The following is an 18,035-nucleotide window of genomic DNA, read 5'->3' on the forward strand; positions in this document are numbered from 1 at the left end:
TGAGGCATTTCCCTACCAGGATTAGATTTGCACATAGGTAGCGTAGGACTTATGTGATATGTAATTATTTAGTGGATGTTGATATCCACTTTTTGTAAATACTTATTTATCAATGAATGATATATTTATATATCATTATGTACATTATTTCTTATCAAATTCACATAACAAGTTAATAACACTAATTTAGATTGCCCGGCGGAGTATCATTTTCATTAATAATGTGGCCATAGGCCCGTTTTACATAAAATGAAATCGATTTACATGTAATACTTCCGCAGTTGCGTCGCGTTCCAAGTTTGCGGAACAGGCGTGCGATCGAGTTTGTTCAACGCAGAAGAGCCTTTACCTAGGACCTTATTGATTTGATAAGGTCCTTCCCATTTTGGCGATAACTTGCTAGGTGCTTGAGCGTTGGACGCCTCGTTGTTGCGGAGGACGTAATCTCCTGCGTTGAACTCGCAAATCTTTACTTTAGTGTTGTAGTATTTTTGGAGTTGGCGCTTGTAGTTGTGTTCGAGCATAACAGCCAACTCTCTTCGTTCTTCAAGGAACATTAAATCGATGCACCGTTGCTCATCCTTATTTTACTTCTGTAGTTAATGTAACATTCGTTATTTTTCAAACTCGAAACTCAACCCGTTTATTATTTTTTTCTTTCTCTTTTTGTTTCAATAATTGTTCAAGCGTTTGTTATTAAATAAGATCGATGAATTAATATGTTATGTGGTTAATTATTGCTCACTCTATTACGTATCAGTCGGTTCTAGTTCGTTTATTTTTATAAAGTATTATAACTATTAAACATGTACAATTTTGATCCCTTAACTATGTTTTAAACTAACTTGAATAACCAAGTTAACTCCAAGGGCTAAATTGTAAAGTTCTAAAAAGAAATTATGTTAATTATTTTTTCCTTTTCTTCCTTCTCCGTCAACGTGATACCCCCCCCCCCCCCCCCGCCCCCCATCTTGCTTGCTCCTTAATTCACGGCATAATCAACGAAATTGATATTGGCAAATCGTTTATTTACCTTAAACTAGACACACCGACACTCTAATAATGGAATATGAACCAATATGGACAGCTAATTTGACCAACTAAGAACCGCTGCTGAACCACCTACGAAACACTATTAATACTCAACCTCGTTTCAATTAAATTTGCACACACAATCATCTTAACCTAAAGACTCTAAGCCCTAAAAGAATTGCAGCAAACGAAGCCATCTAGGTCAATTTTGATAAGGATTGGAAGCCACGGACCCTTGAAGTCGTTCAACCATCGATTCGTTACTTTATCTGGTAATTGATACATGCATTCAAGTCGTTTTTCCTCAATTAACATTAACCCCAACTCAATTTAAACAAACAATTATCCATTAAGTCAATTTGATTCCTAGGGTTTGTATTGGAAGAACATGAACTCGGTTAAAGGGTATTTAGTTTATTCTTCTTATTTATTAATCAAGTTATAACGCTGGCCTGATGGCCAGCGCATGTTGTCTTAACACTTTGAACCAGCCTGGGGCGCGGGTTCGAGTTCCCCATGCCCGGTTTTTGAGTTTTATTTTTTCTAATCAAATTTTATTCTTATTACATTTTTACAACGTTAGATAAGTATTATTTTGATAAACCGAACCTTCAAAACCCCCTCATGGACTCGGTTTTGTTAACTTTATGTGTGTGTGTGTATATATAATATTTATTTAAGAAAAGGATAAATGCTTTGTTAATAAAGAAAAAGAAACTATTATATTGTTAATACTCACTTATTAAACCAAACTAATGATCTAATGACATTCAAAACAAAATTTCGTTAATATATAAATATTGTTATATATAATATTTATTTATTTAACCATAATTGATATTTGTGTTACTTATATGGAAATCAAACCTAAATGCAATAATAATAATAATAAAATAATGCATGGTAATAATCCTCGTAAACATATAAAGTCGTATCTGGTTTATTAACACCTTTACAACCTAAAAATAAAAGAATTATTTAACGCGGCCGTAAATATCCCAAACCCGTCATTTAGCCATTTCTTATTTTTACTTGTTCTTTTATAACTCATTGTATATTTAAAACTAGAAACTTTTGTCAACGTATCTCGAGGAGCTCGTCCGCTTTTATCTTAATTTTTATCATCATGTCATTTTCGTTAATACACCCGTTAAGGTGAGTTTACATACCCCCTTTTTCCATCTTTTATATTTTGGGGGTAGTATGTATACCTTATTAACTTTACTCATTTTTTCTATTTCCTCATCAATTTAATACACAATTCAATTTATGTTTATGTGTGATTATTGCATGCTTTATGATTATGCTCTATGTGCTTAAGTGTTTATTTTATGTTTGGTGGTTGGTATCTCATCCTCATCTATTCTCATCTAGTATGATCATACATTTACTCAAGTATATTGATTTTGTATCAATAGGAACGGGTCCACATCTATTTAGTTGTTTAGATTTTCATAATTGTTGTAATGCTCACCATTTACATATGAATTGTGATTTACATATATATATATATAAACAACTAAAACTTATGTATTCTCACCAACAATCGTGTTGAAAAACTCTATTTTTATACATGTTACAGGTTCAAGTATTTGGTATATTCAAGATCGAAGATAGTTAGTTGACCTTAGGATATTTATTCAAATTACAAATTATGATGTATTTACTTATTGAATTTGTGTACTTGTTTAATGTTAACGAAGTTAAATAATGATTATCACTTTAATTAGTGTCTTTTGAGCTACTATCCAATCAATATGTTACGCTCCGGCATGTTCTGCCTTTGGTCGGGGTGTGACAGATTGGTATCAGATACGAAAGCTATAAGATAGGTGGTTAGATATAAAGACCTAGTAGCATGCTTAGGGTCCATATACGTGATATGCCTTTACGTGTTTGCACCATAATTTATATGATTGATTGCGGTAGCTTAAATATTATTTAATGATTTGATATTACTCTTGTACACAAAGCACACACAAATTCCGAGGCTACACCTCACTCTCAAAATTTTTTTTTCAAAACCCTAGTTATTATTATAAAAAATTTGGGAAATTTCTTAAGAATTCCTACCATTTTTACTCCCCTCTCCTTAAGGATGATTCATGTAACGAATACGTAGTGACTGTAAGGAGGACACACCTGTACACCGATCCCTTGACACCAAGGATTGCGAGCCTAAGGAAGTTCAATGCGCATAAATCTCGATCAGCCGCGAGACCTGGTTAATAATTATGCGTGCACTCTAATTATTTAGATCGTTGCATGATGCGCATAGTTCGTCCCGTTGTGTGGGTTCGAAAACGAGGTAAAAAGAAACTTTTTAAATCAAAACTTAAATGGAATTAATTGTTCAAGAGAATAGAAACTAAATAAATTGGTGAATTTGATGGCAACCATATTCCAGAGCCTAAGGAAGCGCAATTCACATAAATCTCAATCAGTCGTTCGAAAGTGGTGCGGTCATGTTGGGTAGTTCGATCAATCGGTATTTTATCTCTGGAACACATATTCCGCCTCTAGGGTCCAGCAAAATTACGTCTTCTTAAGGCAGTTTCGGAGGATAGACACGAATGGAAACGACCTGTCGGCATGGTTTACCAAGAATCTATTCAATGCTACAAAACGACCATTTAGCGCATGCACCTGTTTTAAGGTGGCGGGCGATGGCATCTTGACAATGGCCCCTACCTTCTCTGTATTGGATTTGAATCCGTCGTTGGTGACAATGACGCCTAGGAGCTTGCCCTCCTCCATTCCAAAAGAGCATTTGACTGGGTGGAGCTTCATGCTTATTCGGCGGAGCGTGTTGAAAGTCTCCTCAATGTCTTTAATCAGCAAGGGCTCCTCTGTGCTTTTGATGAATAAATCATCCATGCAAAATTCCATGTTTCTCCTGGTTTGATCTTTGAACTCCCGATCCATTAGGCACTGATAGGTAGATCCTACGTTCTTCAGCCCGAATGGCATCATTTTGTAGCATTAAGTACCAGTTTCTGTGTGGAACACGGTCTTATCTTGGTCAGGGGCGGCCATATGAATTTGGTGATACCTCTTGTAGGCGTCCAGAAAGCATTTGTAGCGAAACGGGACCAGCGCATCCACCTTCTGGTCAATCTCTAGGAGTGGGTAAAAGTCTTCTAGGCATGCTTTTTTTAGATCTTTGAAGTCTATACACATGCGCCATTGCCGTTTGACTTTGGTACCATTACTGGGTTAGCCACCCTTGTTTGGTATTGGATGGCGCGTACGATTCTCGCGTCCACTAGCTCTCGGACTTGCTCATTGCACGCTTTTGTTTGATCCGGTCCCATCTTTCTTCCTTTTTATAGAATGGGCGCGAATGCTGGTTTGACTTTAAGTTAGTGCTCCGATTTGGACCTTGGGACTCCTGTTATGTCAGCAGGTGTCCAACCGAATACATCCACATTGTTGTTGACGAGGCGTTTCAACGCTAGGTGGGTAGGACCAGTGCGTGTGGGCCCAATGGTGATAGTTTGCTCCTGGTATTTTCCATTGAGCACCCATTTCTCTGGCTCCGCCTGAAGGGTTGATTTTGCAATCATAGTGAGAGATGCTTCTGTGTCCGCGACATGATACTCACGATTGGCATATGTCATTTCTATTACAGTGGGAGTGGCTACTCCCAGAATGCCATGCGCCGTAGACGGGTTGGCGTTAAATTCTCCGATCACCTCTCGCCTAAAATAACGTCATAACTGGGATGTAGACCCTCCAAGATTAGACAAACCACATCCTCAGTTCTTGAATGTTTTCTGTCGCTGAGTGTGATTGGAAAAGTGAGCTGACCCAACTGATGTTCAACACTATGGTTGAACCCTGTAATAGGCGTGTTCACCGGTTTGATCCTGTTCTTGTCTTCATCGTCTACCAGGTTGAACCATTGCCTGTACATAATGTCTGACGTTGCTCCAGTGCCGATGAAGAAGCGGGAGGTTTAGTAGTGGCCAAAGACTGTGATAATGATTAGTGAGCCTTTTTTATTGGCTCCACCTTTGACTCGTGGGAAGATGACTTGTTCTTAGTTCCATGCCGCGTGCTCTACCTCTGGATGCTTCCTCCCCTTGGCGCCGCCCTGGATTATGTTGACATGGAGATCTTTGATTTTCTTTCCTGGTCTCCCGCCATCATCTTTGATGTTTCTCTTTTCGCCACCGTGGATGGTTTTAACCAGATGCAACAATTTCCCATTTCGCACATATTCCTCGATAGCGTCCTTGAGGTTGGAGCACTGATCGGTGGTATGACCATGGGCTTCGTGGTAGTCGCAATACCTGGTAATGTCCACGTTCGCCCGTCGCTTGAGCGGTTGTGGTTTTCTAAACTCTATGCCTTCAGAGAGCATGATCTCTGAAAAGATTTTGGTAAGTGGCATCCACTTTTGCTTTTCTTGTTGCGCTAGCTACTTACCCATCTCTCCGACGAGTGGGCAAGAGTTAGAGGATGACGAGTCTTGGTTTATTCTTAACTAAACGGACGCATTTTTCCTCTTGTCCTTCCTTGCTTAATTGAGATCATTCTGCGCATCACTACGTGGAAGTTCCCTTCCCAAGCCATACTCGACGTGTGCGTAGTGCTTTTTCGCCGTCATGATGGCATCCCAACTCTGTGGCATGCCATCGTGACCTGTGACGGTACGGATGAGGTCATCATACCGTACGTTGGCTGAAAGGCCGCTCGCATGAGCTCTTTGCCGATCCCACTGGTGTTGAGACCCTCTTTATTGAAGCGGGTGATGAAATATTCGACGCTTTCATTGTCCCAGTGGGTGAGATTCAGGATGTCCACCGGGTTGCTAACATGGCACCATTTTTGACTGAAGTGTTGGGTGGACTTGTATGCCAAGTCATCCCAACCTTTAATTCGCCCTTCAGATAGGCGCTGAAACCATTTACGGGCGGCAACCACTAATGTTAACGTGAACATGTAGCACCAAAGGGGCATGGTCCACCCCGAGACCATCCCGCGACAATGAAGGTTTGCAGGTGCTTGTCTGGATCAGCCAGACCGTCGTACTTTCCTATCGTAGGCAGTATTTTTGGATTCGTGGGCAGTCCAGCTTCTGCGATCTTTCTAACGAACTTTGACTTATCCACTGAAGCTTCCATGCTATATGGTTTGAAGAAGTCAACGTTGGCATCAAAATGATATTCATTGGCCCTGTTGGGGGTATCGTGAGCACTTGTCCTCTCTTGACTTTCTTCGTAGTCGGGGTCACTTCTTAGCGAGAATGAAGTGTGGTGCGAGTGTTGAACCCGGTTTCGATTGTCATGTTGGGCTCCGGTTCGTCTACCTGCTCAGCACGGGTGGAGTTGAATTCCGTCACTCGTTTCCTTCGAGGGGCAGACTCATGTTCGTCTTCATCCTCGTCTCGATCATCCGACTCGTTGCTGCTCGAGGACAGCCAAACAAAGTTTTAGGATGAACTCCAAATGAAAACTTCTCTTGCATCCATGCCATCAGCTTTTCTTGTTCTATTTCCCACCATGCCATGACATTTGGTGGTAACGGGGTTTGTGGTAGCTGACGTGGGCGGAATCTGGTGCTAGTAGTTACAGTGAAATGGGGCGGAGCGTTGGACGCGTTAAGATGTCCTCCGCGCTGGTTGTAACGGTGTCTTGCATCAGATTCGCCTTTATTGGACGGCTGACGTTTGCCCCGCCACAGGAGTAGGTGTTTTACCACTCATTTCAACTATAAAACTGATTTTTTTTATAAGAACTAGTTCTAGCAAAATGCATGGATGACGTCAAATAAGAACCACTAATTTAACCATCAGCTTAATTACTTAGTCCTCAAGTTAAAGATTAGTCTTTCCAAAGGGGGTTGAATATAACCCGACAGATATGAGTAGCTTCTCCTACAAAATAGAACACCGTGAACTCGTTACGAGAAGGAGATGGGGGGTGTCTTCTCGTAATTAGCCTAAGGCAACCTTTATTTTACTAAAAAAGCTGCATTATGTGAAGTTGCATTAGGCCAAATGCAACCCTTTTGTCAGATAACGCAACTGTTTCTTTCAAATGCAACATTTTTAAAACGTTGCATTTGAAAAAACAGTTGCGTTATCTAACAAAATGGTTGCATTAGGTCTAATGCAATTTCACATAATGCATCTTTTTTGTACAATAAAGGTTGCCTTAGGCCAATTTTTTTGTAGTACCATCCGCGTGAGAATCAGTATGGGAGACTAAATATAGAATAAACACAAGTTATCGCGGAGCACTACTGAGTGTTCTCGCGGGAGAGTAACACCCTTTTACCGTTAGAGGTTGAGTAGTGTTTATAGCCGGATAGGAGGAGAGAAGATATGGGTAGTCTGTCATGTTAGGAGATCCACCAATGGGAGAGCTTGCATGTGCTCAAGGAGAGTTTGTGAATAAAATAGGTGACTGATGGTGACATTTGTATTATGTAGTACTATCAACGATGCGTTCTCAATGTCTTATTGGTTAGAGCCCTCTTTTACCCAGATACTTCCTATTTGCACCATACCTAGAAAGATCTTTGGAAGTGACCATTTGCAACGTTCGAGGGAATGTTTGACGCAAGACAAGACTTCCGCCATCATTATGTAATCTATGCGTGGCAAGTATCAGAGTTTCACGGGTCTAGTGGGTCCGCTTGGCGGGAGCCTGCGTTATTCTAAGGTGGGTGTGGAAGAACATGGCAAGAGGGGCGTACTCGGTACAAAAATAAGAGCAAGAGGGGCGTACTCGGTACACTCCAAACAGGCATAGTACCCCTTAGTCAAACACCCTCGTCGTCACATTAAGTACATTTTCGAGTACCCAAAATAGTGCACAAGTACCTGATCAAATGGAGGAGAATATAGCATTGTTTAAGTGGAGAAAACAATTATGGTAATTGAGTAGGGTGTTGTGTATTATTTAAGTAGTTTTAAAGTAGTATATGTTGTAAATGGTATAACATTATAGGATTGGTTAGTAACTTAGTATTAAGTACCTTACGTAACCACCTCTCTTTCTCTAAGAATATTATAACAATGCATCAAATAAACAAATATAAGAAATACAAATCTCATCTCGAATGTAGATTTCTAAAGCATCTAAGTTAACAATTAAATCGCCAAAACATGCCAAGAATTCCATAAATGATCTTTACTCACATGTATGTTATACTTTTTAGGATTTAATCCAAAAGGTCGCACCTTTATGTCCGTTAACCAAACTTCATCCTCTATACATCTCAAAAGCCTTTACAATAACCTCATACCCAATAATAATAATTTCTTATAACCCAATAGTGTATACTTTAATAATAATTTAGTACCGTCGTAATTAAATACTCCATTCTCATACCCGACACGTAACCCCACACTGCCGCCCCCACACGCCTTACACTCCTGCCGCCTACCTTCCAGTCAACCCTTCCGTTGACCATAAACAATCCTTAGGCTGAGGGGTGTGGGGCTTCAACGGGGGCGCTAGAGCCCCTCCGCTCGCGCCCTCAGGCGCTAACACCACACCACCGGGCGCTAACGGGGCGCTAGAGCGAAAAAACATGCAGGCGTGAGCCTGTTAGCGGGAGAAGAGAGAGTAAAGTGGTCTTGGTTTTATACAAAGAGCCGTTGGGCTCTTATTATAATATTAAAAACAAAAAAAAAATTTCTCTATATAATACCCCATTTCACCCATATCAATCACCACAACTTCAAATCTTCACCCAAAATCAATTCATCTTCCCAACGTTTTTTAAAAAAAATGGTTGGAAATTGGTACCCAACCTTGATTCAGATTATATTGACGACGATTTATGGTCGTCACCGCACCAACCGATGTTTTATTCGGAGCCGCAAGAATCATCCGGCTTTCAACCATCCAACACACAACCGTCTCCTAACTTTGTTATTCCGGAGACACAAGAATCACACGGTGAAGCTACGGGACCAAAAAGACGCGTCCACCGGAAAAAACAACTTGCAACGGACGGGTCGGGACCGGCTTCGACTCCGAGGACGAAACGGAAAACCACTCCGTGGTCATCGGATGAGAAGGAAGCCTTGTGTCGGGCTTGGATAGTCATTTCTGAGGATCGGAGTTGCGGTAATTGTTTTAACGTTTTTAAAAATGATTTTTAATAAAAAAGTTAAATAAAAAAGTTAAATGGAAATTTAATTTATTTATTCATTTTGCAGCCGACTACCAAAAGAGCAAGATTTTTTGGACAAAGGTTAGGGAGACGTTCTATACGCTCGTTGGGAGTACAGAGCGGAAAGCCGATATGATTTCGGGTCGGTGGTCCAAAATCAGAAAATTTGTCGGCTTGTTTACTAATCTTTACAACAGGAACAGCGGTCGTATGAGACCAAGTGGCAGTGATGATTTGGCGGTTTACAATTTCACGGTCGAAGAGTGGAAGCAGGAGTGTTTGCGGAGGTATGGGATGGTGAAGACGTGGGACGATTTAAAGTTGTGGAGAGGTTGAAAAGGTGTTCCAAGTGGGTTGAGCTGGTGGCGCCGGACGTTGATGCGGAAGTAGGGCCGAAACGGACTAAAACTAGTTCGTCTGGAGCGTATAGCACTTCAACCGGGTCGGATTGCCGCGTTGGATTCGACCTAAACATTGCGGAGGAGGAAACGTCTTCACCGCCGAGGAGGCGGCCATTGGGAAGGGACGCCAAGGGGAAAAAACCGGCTGAGGGGGAAGCCGTAAACATCGCCAATCTTGTTGAATCCCTCAATAAATTCAACAAAACCATGGAGGTGGTCTCTAATGACAAAAAGGAAAAAAGTCGAATGAGTGATTTGGACTTTCTTACTAGAGACTTCAGTAACCTAAATCCGGTCGATCAAATGCTAATGGAAAAGCAAAAGGAACGTATCCGAAAGAGGTTGATCGAAGAAGACCAAGCCGAAGAATAAGAATAATGTTTTTTTTAGTACTTTAATTTTTATTTTATTTTTAGATATTAATGTGTTTTTTTTATTAATGTGTGTTTTTTTTAATAATTTATGAGTTTTTTTAATAATACGTTGTTTGAATATATTTATAAAAAAATAAAATAAAAAATTCTCTGGAGCCCCTGCTGGAGCCCCTCCACACCAGGGCCAGGGGCTCCAACGAGGGCTCCAACACCCCCCTTATCCAGTTTCTCTCTGCCACACGTCATAATATTATTGGTTGGAGCCCCCATTAAAGCCCCCAAACCCCTCAGCCTTATATAGCCACCCCACACCTTCCTTATTTTCTCCAAAACTTCTTCCAACATCCTTATCCTTAAAACTCAATCTCAACTTCCTTCCTTAAACCTTAAGGGCGCCGAAAGACACCTCCGCCGAAAAACCAATCATCGCTGTCAACACAAAAGAACCTCATTTCCGAGGAGTCCGAAAACGCCCGTGGGGCCGGTACGCGGCTGAGATCCGTGATCCCGGCAAAAAGACACGTGTATGGCTAGGAACATTTGACACGGCCGAGGCGGCGGCCAGGGCTTACGACACGGCGGCGCGTGAGTTCCGTGGCGCTAGAGCCAAAACCAACTTCCCGACTCGTGACTCACTGAGTCCGACCAGCACACTCGACTCACCGAGTCACCACCGAGTTCCGGTTCTTGATCTCAACCTCTCGTACCGCGCCGCCACCTTTTACCACCGGTTCTCCGCCGCCGCCGCCGGTACCGGATTTTACCGGCCGCCGGAAAACCAGGTGGTTTATTTTAATGGGATTTTCCGGAAGTCTGCCAGCGAAGATTCTAACGAGTCAACGGTGATTGACTTGAAACTCTCGCCGGTGACGTCACAGCCGCCGGCGGGACGGATGGTTATTGATTTAAACTTTCCGCCGCCGTCGGAAGAATATTGACGTCATCTCGTAATTAATTTTAAAGAGTAACCAAATTAGACTTATTATTATTATCTTTTTACTTAACGACAATTTGGCCGTCGTTTAAATGTTTAATATTACCACCACGGCGGTAGTTACAAAAACCGGTTCTTGTTTTTTGCAACATGTAATTGTTGTTCGGTTACGGTAACTTGCCGCCGTTACTTGTATTTTTGTTGAATGGAAGTTCCGTTAGATTTTATTAATGTAGTTACGTGTGTTTAAATATTCCGGTATTAACGCCGGCAAACGAGGATTAAGTTGTTGATGTCGGCATGATTGACACGTATTGTATTGTCGTCCACTTACGGCTGCGTTTTTTGTTTCAATGTGAGAAGACTAAATACCCTTTGTCCTGTTTTGTTTGTACACTTGTTGCATAATAAAAAGTTGGGATTTTTTATAATAATATTTTTTGGTACAATGAATCCATGATAGCAACCGTGTTAGTTAATAACACTATCAATTGATAACTTATTGGAAAACTAAAACGTTTGGATTTGCGGCTAGGTCTTTTTCATGGCCAACATGAAATTGACTATAAAACCATATGTGGCCTAAATTCACCAAATTGCGTATACCATTTTTTCTTCTTTTTTTTAAACAACAAAATTTTCTATATTTACCTACTATTTGTAAAGATTTATGTTGATACATGTTTTGGTCGTCTCATTCTTTATTAGTTTATTATTGTAATTAGTGTATAATGTAAGGGTTATTTGTGTAAATATGCCCATTCGCCCTAAATATAGGATACATTCGTTATCCCGTAACGAATGTATCACATTCGTATTAATGTAAGTTCATTCGTTAACCAAGCTTAACGAATGAGATAACGAATGTAGGGCTGTAAAAACGTTATACGAACGTTTACGAGCAAGGAATCTAGTCGCAAATCGATACGTTAAGATCGTGTTTGTCACACCCGGCTTAGGGCCTAGGCGTGACACTCATAAATTGGTACCTGTTTTGTAAATATATCAGAGTTTAAGGTTATAAAGGGGAAGACTTAATAAAATATTATTATATTCAAAAGACGGGATGTAAAGACACCCGCTAATTTGTACAAGAGTGTTTGGATAATAAAACCATGATTTACATTATTTTAATAATGATAAATCATCCATTTGAGCCATCAGATCTTCTAACGGCTATTCATTATCTCCAAACACCTACTCTTCATTACCTGTAAAACAGTTATAAAATATGTCAGCAACATATGCTGGTGAACACACAAAACATTTAATTACTTAGTTATCCCCTCGGGTATCTTATGACCCGGCCCATCGTGGCTTAGAAAACAACCAAGTTAAATTTACTATTATAAACATCCAGTTATACTTGACGCTCAGCGATACCGCAGCATCGAGTACTTAGCAACTATCAATATACACGAGATAATCCCCTCTCGGACATTACTTAGGTCCGGCCCAACGTGGCGTAGGCATTAGCAAGTGTGGTGCGGTGTGCCCACCGTCTACCCACATATGTAAGGATCCAAACAAACGTATACAATAGCTTGAGGGCCAGCATTACTTTTGTTTAGAGGTTTTTTTTTTTTAGGGGTGTGAAGATGGATGAGAGGTCCCCCCCTATGGCTGTCCTATTTATAGCGAAATTTCTGCAACTTCGCGATATGCAAAGATGCACAAGGCTTGCTGAGTTCCATGTAGGCTTGCCACGTGTCGCCACATGTCACTTCGGCTGCTACGTGTCACCGTGTGGTGACACGTGTCCCATGACGTGTCCTGCAACTTCGCGATACGCGAAGATGCAACTTGAATTCTTCGCGACGCGCGAAGATGCCAAACATCTGTTCATTTTTAGTCTCTCATCTTTTGGTAACTTGCCATATTTTGATTTCGTCTCATCATCTAAAAATACAAATGCAACTCGCGGCGATGCGAGCGTGCGAAGTGCGCCATCAAAGTGCCACATTGCGCCAATCGCCCGAGCCCAAGGCCATGCCCGTGCGCGTGCGCGTCGGGTGCTTCGCACCCTCTGCTAGGACTAGGGAAAGTGGTTGGCCACATAAGAACATTACCATGGAAAGTTTCCTTCCTATAAAGTGCTTTATTTTCTTTCCTACTTTCCATGTAGGATGGAGTCTCCTTACTTCCTTCCCTTAACATAAGTTATTTCCATTCTTTGTCTTGTTTTTCTCTTTACTTTTACCATGAATATTTTCACTCCATAAGTTTTATTAGTTTGTCAAATTTGGACCAAATTTTTCGTGATGTTATAGTGTTCATTACATTAAAGTATGGATTTGATCTAATTTTGACAGAATCTGTGGTCAATTGATGAAATTGATTGAAGATTCGTGTTCCTGATCAAAATCCGAGCATTCGTAAGGTATTTTGATGTTTAGTAAGTGATGAATTGATGTATATGCCATTGACGGCCTTGGTTACTAGTTGATCTTTATGAATGATGATTCAAAGAGTTTTTGTTAAAATTGATGTTTGAATCATGATCGTAATGTAAATCCGAGACTTCGTATTGAATTTGGGGGTTAATTATGAAGTTTTGATGATTCTTTCATGGATGGAGCTTGAAGATTTGCTTTTTCTGGCGATTGTAACTGTTTTTTCCGGCGAAATACGGTTTTCCGGCTACAGTAACCGAGTTAACGGCTCATTCGTTAAATTTAAACTCATTCGTTACGGAGTTTTAACGAATGAGTTCATTCGTTAAAGGGTTTAACGAATGTGAACTTCATTCGTTATGTGCTTATTCTCTACGGAGATAGACTCATTCGTTATCAATACTCATTCGTTATTTTTTTCTGACATCCGTCAGTTCCATAACGAATGTGTGTTAACGAATGTGTTCCTATTCGTTCAAGGTTTAACGAATGTGGAAGATTTGGGTACTTATAACGTATGTGATTCATTCATTCATGGGTAACGAATGTGGACAAGATGCCATTCGTTGTATACTGTTCAAACGAATGTGAGCAGATAACGTATGAGGATTAATGTAAAAAAAGAAAAGAGTATTTTCGGAAAATTTTCTTAAACGAAATTTTTTGGGGATATTGTGAATATGCGGGATACTCTTCTGGCAAATTTTAGTGATACATTTTCCGGCCGACTTTTCATGCATATCGAGGGGCCGAAGGGGAGTAATCGACAAAGTTAACGAGATGTTTATTGAAGGGTTTCAAAGATTTGTTCAAGACCTTGCCTAATTTGTCAAGAAATGGAGGAGATAAAAATTTCAAAGAGTTTATTCGATTGGTATCTTCCTATGTTTGCAAGGATTTCTTGAAAAATTACTGCAATTCGAGTGGTAATTCGTGATTGCAAAGCTACGTTTGACTGAGTTTAAGACTATGTTTGTTCTTCGATTGTGGATTGATTTGTACAAGATTGAAACCTGACTATGTGGGATATGAGTGTCTATCCGTTTACTTCTTTCTGAGGGACTTTGATCCTGACTATGTTGGCTAGGAGTATTCGGCGGATTGCTTCTGTTGAGGGGGACAATTCTTGAATGTGTTAATTTGAGTGAGGAATATACGGGTCTTGTTATTGCATTGAAGAATCTGATTGTTCAGGATTGATTAACAAAGGTTGGAACTCTGAATCATATGCCCAAAATAGTAGTTCATCCAAGCGTATTGGTTGCCGAAGAGCTTCAAAGAGTTATATTTTGGGATAGATGTTATCGAGAGAGTGAAGACCTAAGTGAAAGATGTTGAGTGATCGGGTTTTTCATGAAGATGTGTGACGAGGTTAGACGTAAAGATATTTTTGCTTTACCATTGCGACATATAGCCGATAACTTGCTGCTGATTGACTCGTTTGATCGAACCATATCATATGCCTGTTGGATGATCGAAATGATCACCTTGAGATGCTTATTTGAGGGGGAGATCTGATACGAGTAGCTACAAGTTGTTGGTTTGCTTATAAAGAGTTATTTTGTTTGCTTGCCCAAGCCCGAGAATCATTGGCCAAGGGGGAGGTTGGTATTACGGCTGATGATATGCAGTTAAAGTATTAACAGTTAAAGTATTCAACTTTAACGTATTCGTTGTTAAAGTATTCGTCGTTAAAGTATTGAAGACTAAGGTATTGGATGCTAAAGTATTGGAAAGCATTCGACGGCTACGGAATTGGGGGAGTCTGTAAGTGCACGGATTTGTTGTCCGTAGCTGTTCGAATAGGATATGGGTAGTTTAGTCTTTACATTTAATGTATAAAGGCTCATTCGCTAAGCATGTTTAGCGAATGAGGCCTCATTCGTTAAGACTAAGCTCATCCATTAATGTAAGAGCCCATTTTTTACTACAGTGTAACGAATGAAAGCTAATTCCTTAAGGTATACCCATTCGCTAAGGGTGTTTAACGAATGGGCTATGGAAAGACCTCATTCGTTAGTACAGTTAACGAATGAGAGGTCTCATTCGTTACTACTGTTCTAACGAATGAGACCAGCCTATAAATAGGCCTTCTATAGTTAGTTAGCATAGTGATCTGTGCCATATTTATTCCTTGTAACGTTATGCTGCCGGAATCTCTCCAGGCTTAATGTATTCATCCTCTGTAATGTAATCATTCATTAACGTATGAACATGAGCTTAACGTATTGATTTGCGACTAGATTCCTAGCTCGTAATAACGTGTTTACAATTTGGACTTACAACCAACTTTCACCATACCCTTTTTCTAATAATTAACAAAAACAAAAAAAAAAACTTACAATTTAAAAAAACACGTAATGTTACCCTTTTTTGAAGACCAAACTAACAGGTTGAGTAGTTCTATAATTTGTTTGTCGTATAAAATATGACCTCTATACGTCATTGTTTGTATTCACTATTCTTGTTTGGAAGCAATGATTTCGCTTTGTGTTTTTAAACGCTTTTATTGTTACTTTTTATGCTACATAGCTTTAACATATCAAAAGGAAGTCTTAATACGAGTTTTCGTCCAAACACTCATATGAACTATGGCAAGTATCGAACAACTTCTTGAAACTTTAGTAAAAAAAGTTTGAGCTAGACAACACTACAAAATAAAGTGTTCTCTGTTACTAGATTACAATGTTACTCATAGTGGGTTTGTGGCATAGTGGTGTCGACAATGGATTTAATGATAACCATAATGTTAAAAGGTCCATCGCAATGTGACTCCCGAGCGATTGACCGTTTTTGTTGGAATGCTCGCTGGTTAAAGCATCCATAACAAGCTTCAATTTCCTAGGTCTGAATCTAGGTGGCAAAGGAATAGACTTGGGTGACAAACTTCACTTATTGTGGAGCAACTTTGTGGAGGTTGGGTTTGTGAATGCAAACTTGCAAGGTGGCATGTTTGTGGGGCCACCCCCTTTCTCTCTCTCTCTCTCTCACACACACACACACATATATATATGGTAAGGTTAAAATGAAAACCCATTTGAGTTGTGAAAACCCGTAAAAACCCTATGTAACATCGTTTTTTTTGTTACATGTAATATATGTTGTAACATTTAATACAAAACATCGAAACATTAAAAAAAAAATGTTTTGCTATTTTTTAACCTTTTTTGACTAATTTTTATATATGTTTTCAGGAGAGAGAAAAAATTATATTTATATTTACATTTTTTATTCACTTTAATTGTGTACCAAAAGATTTAAACATTAATTAAAAACATGTGGTTGAGAATGAGTTTCTAGAGTTTTCACAACTCAAGTGGGAGTAATCTTTTAAGAACCATGTTGAGTTTTAATAACTTAAAAACTCCATTCTATGCTACACATTTAATTAAATGGATTGGAATATGTGGTTGAGATTAAATCTAGCAAAAATGTCAAAGTAGAAAAAGAATAAAGATGTAAGTGGTTACACTAACTTTTACGTCAGTTACATATGTGTAAAAAGTCGACTCGGTGCGTAAAAAATTCTGTAATTTTTTTTACGTATATGTAACCTACATATGTTACGCATGTGTAAAAAAAATTCTAAAAAAAATTATTACGTTGAGTTCTTTCGAGTTCTTAAAACTTAAAGAGCTTCTCATTTGAAATCTCCAATATATATATATATATATGTGTGTGTGTGTGTGTGTGTGGGATCCAGTGAAAACTCCTCTTAAAGAGAAAATTTAAAAACTCGTAAAAAACTATTTTTAACTTTTTTTAAAAACTTTTTTTTGAAGTTTCTTTTTTTTCCATTATTCTTATATGTTGTTATTGGTTCCAAAAAAAAACCTCTTATCGGTAACCTCGTCGGTGTAGTGCACATGTGTACGTAATAGTGTGCATTGCGTATATGCAAAAGTGTTTGTATTTCATAGAATACAACACTATTGCACATATTTGATACACACTATTGTTTATATGCAATATAAGACTAATATACACATCGAATACACATTAGTACGTATGTGTAATACAACATTAATGCACATGTGCAGTACATCGACTTTTATTTTATTATTATTTTTTTCATATAATAGAACATTACACAACATATACAATACACAAATATTGAATATATGAAATTAAACACTATTAAACTTAAAAATACATAGTAATACACATGTGTAATACAACGGTATCGCACAATAATACGTATGTGCATTACAACGAATTTTTTTCGAGCAAAGGGTAAGAAAATATAAGAATAATGCCAAAAACAGAAATTTGAAAATATTTTTTTATTTTTAATTAAAAATAATTCTTTAAGAGTTTTTAAGTTTTCTCTTTAAAGATGAGTCTTCTCTTGATCATCTTCATATATATATATATGTATACAGCCAAAAGTCATCTACGTATTATTGTAACATCTGTTGATGTACTTCATACTTGGGCTGTATATATATATATATATATATATATATAGGGGAAGGTTAACGATCAATAATCGCTTAACGACATTATGTATGCGAAATATGTTCAAGTTTAGAAACACTAAAACGTTCAAGCCAAAATCCTAACCCTAAAACGTTGATGATTAAAAGTTTAAACGTTCAGGCAAAAAACTTGAACATTCAAGGTTAAAAACTTAAACGTTCAGGCAAAAAACTTAAACGTTCAGACTTAAACATTCAAGCCAAAATATAAACCGTTTAGACAAAAAAAACTTTAAACGTTCAAGCCAAAATCTTAAACGTTCAAGGTCAAAACCCATCATTCATATAAC

The 18,035-nt window shown here is 38.9% G+C and overlaps 1 pseudogene; it reads left to right on the forward strand.

Moving 5' to 3' along the window:
* The first annotated feature begins 10,326 nt into the window (after positions 1 to 10,326).
* On the forward strand, positions 10,327 to 10,893 carry LOC143630986 (ethylene-responsive transcription factor 4 pseudogene; annotated as a pseudogene).
* The last annotated feature ends 7,142 nt before the right edge of the window (positions 10,894 to 18,035 follow it).

The sequence above is a fragment of the Bidens hawaiensis genome, unplaced genomic scaffold (genome assembly GCF_021521415.1).
Source record: "Bidens hawaiensis isolate Kalapana, Puna unplaced genomic scaffold, B.hawaiensis_p1.1 tig00005873_1, whole genome shotgun sequence".
In the NCBI taxonomy this organism is placed as follows: Eukaryota; Viridiplantae; Streptophyta; class Magnoliopsida; order Asterales; family Asteraceae; genus Bidens; species Bidens hawaiensis.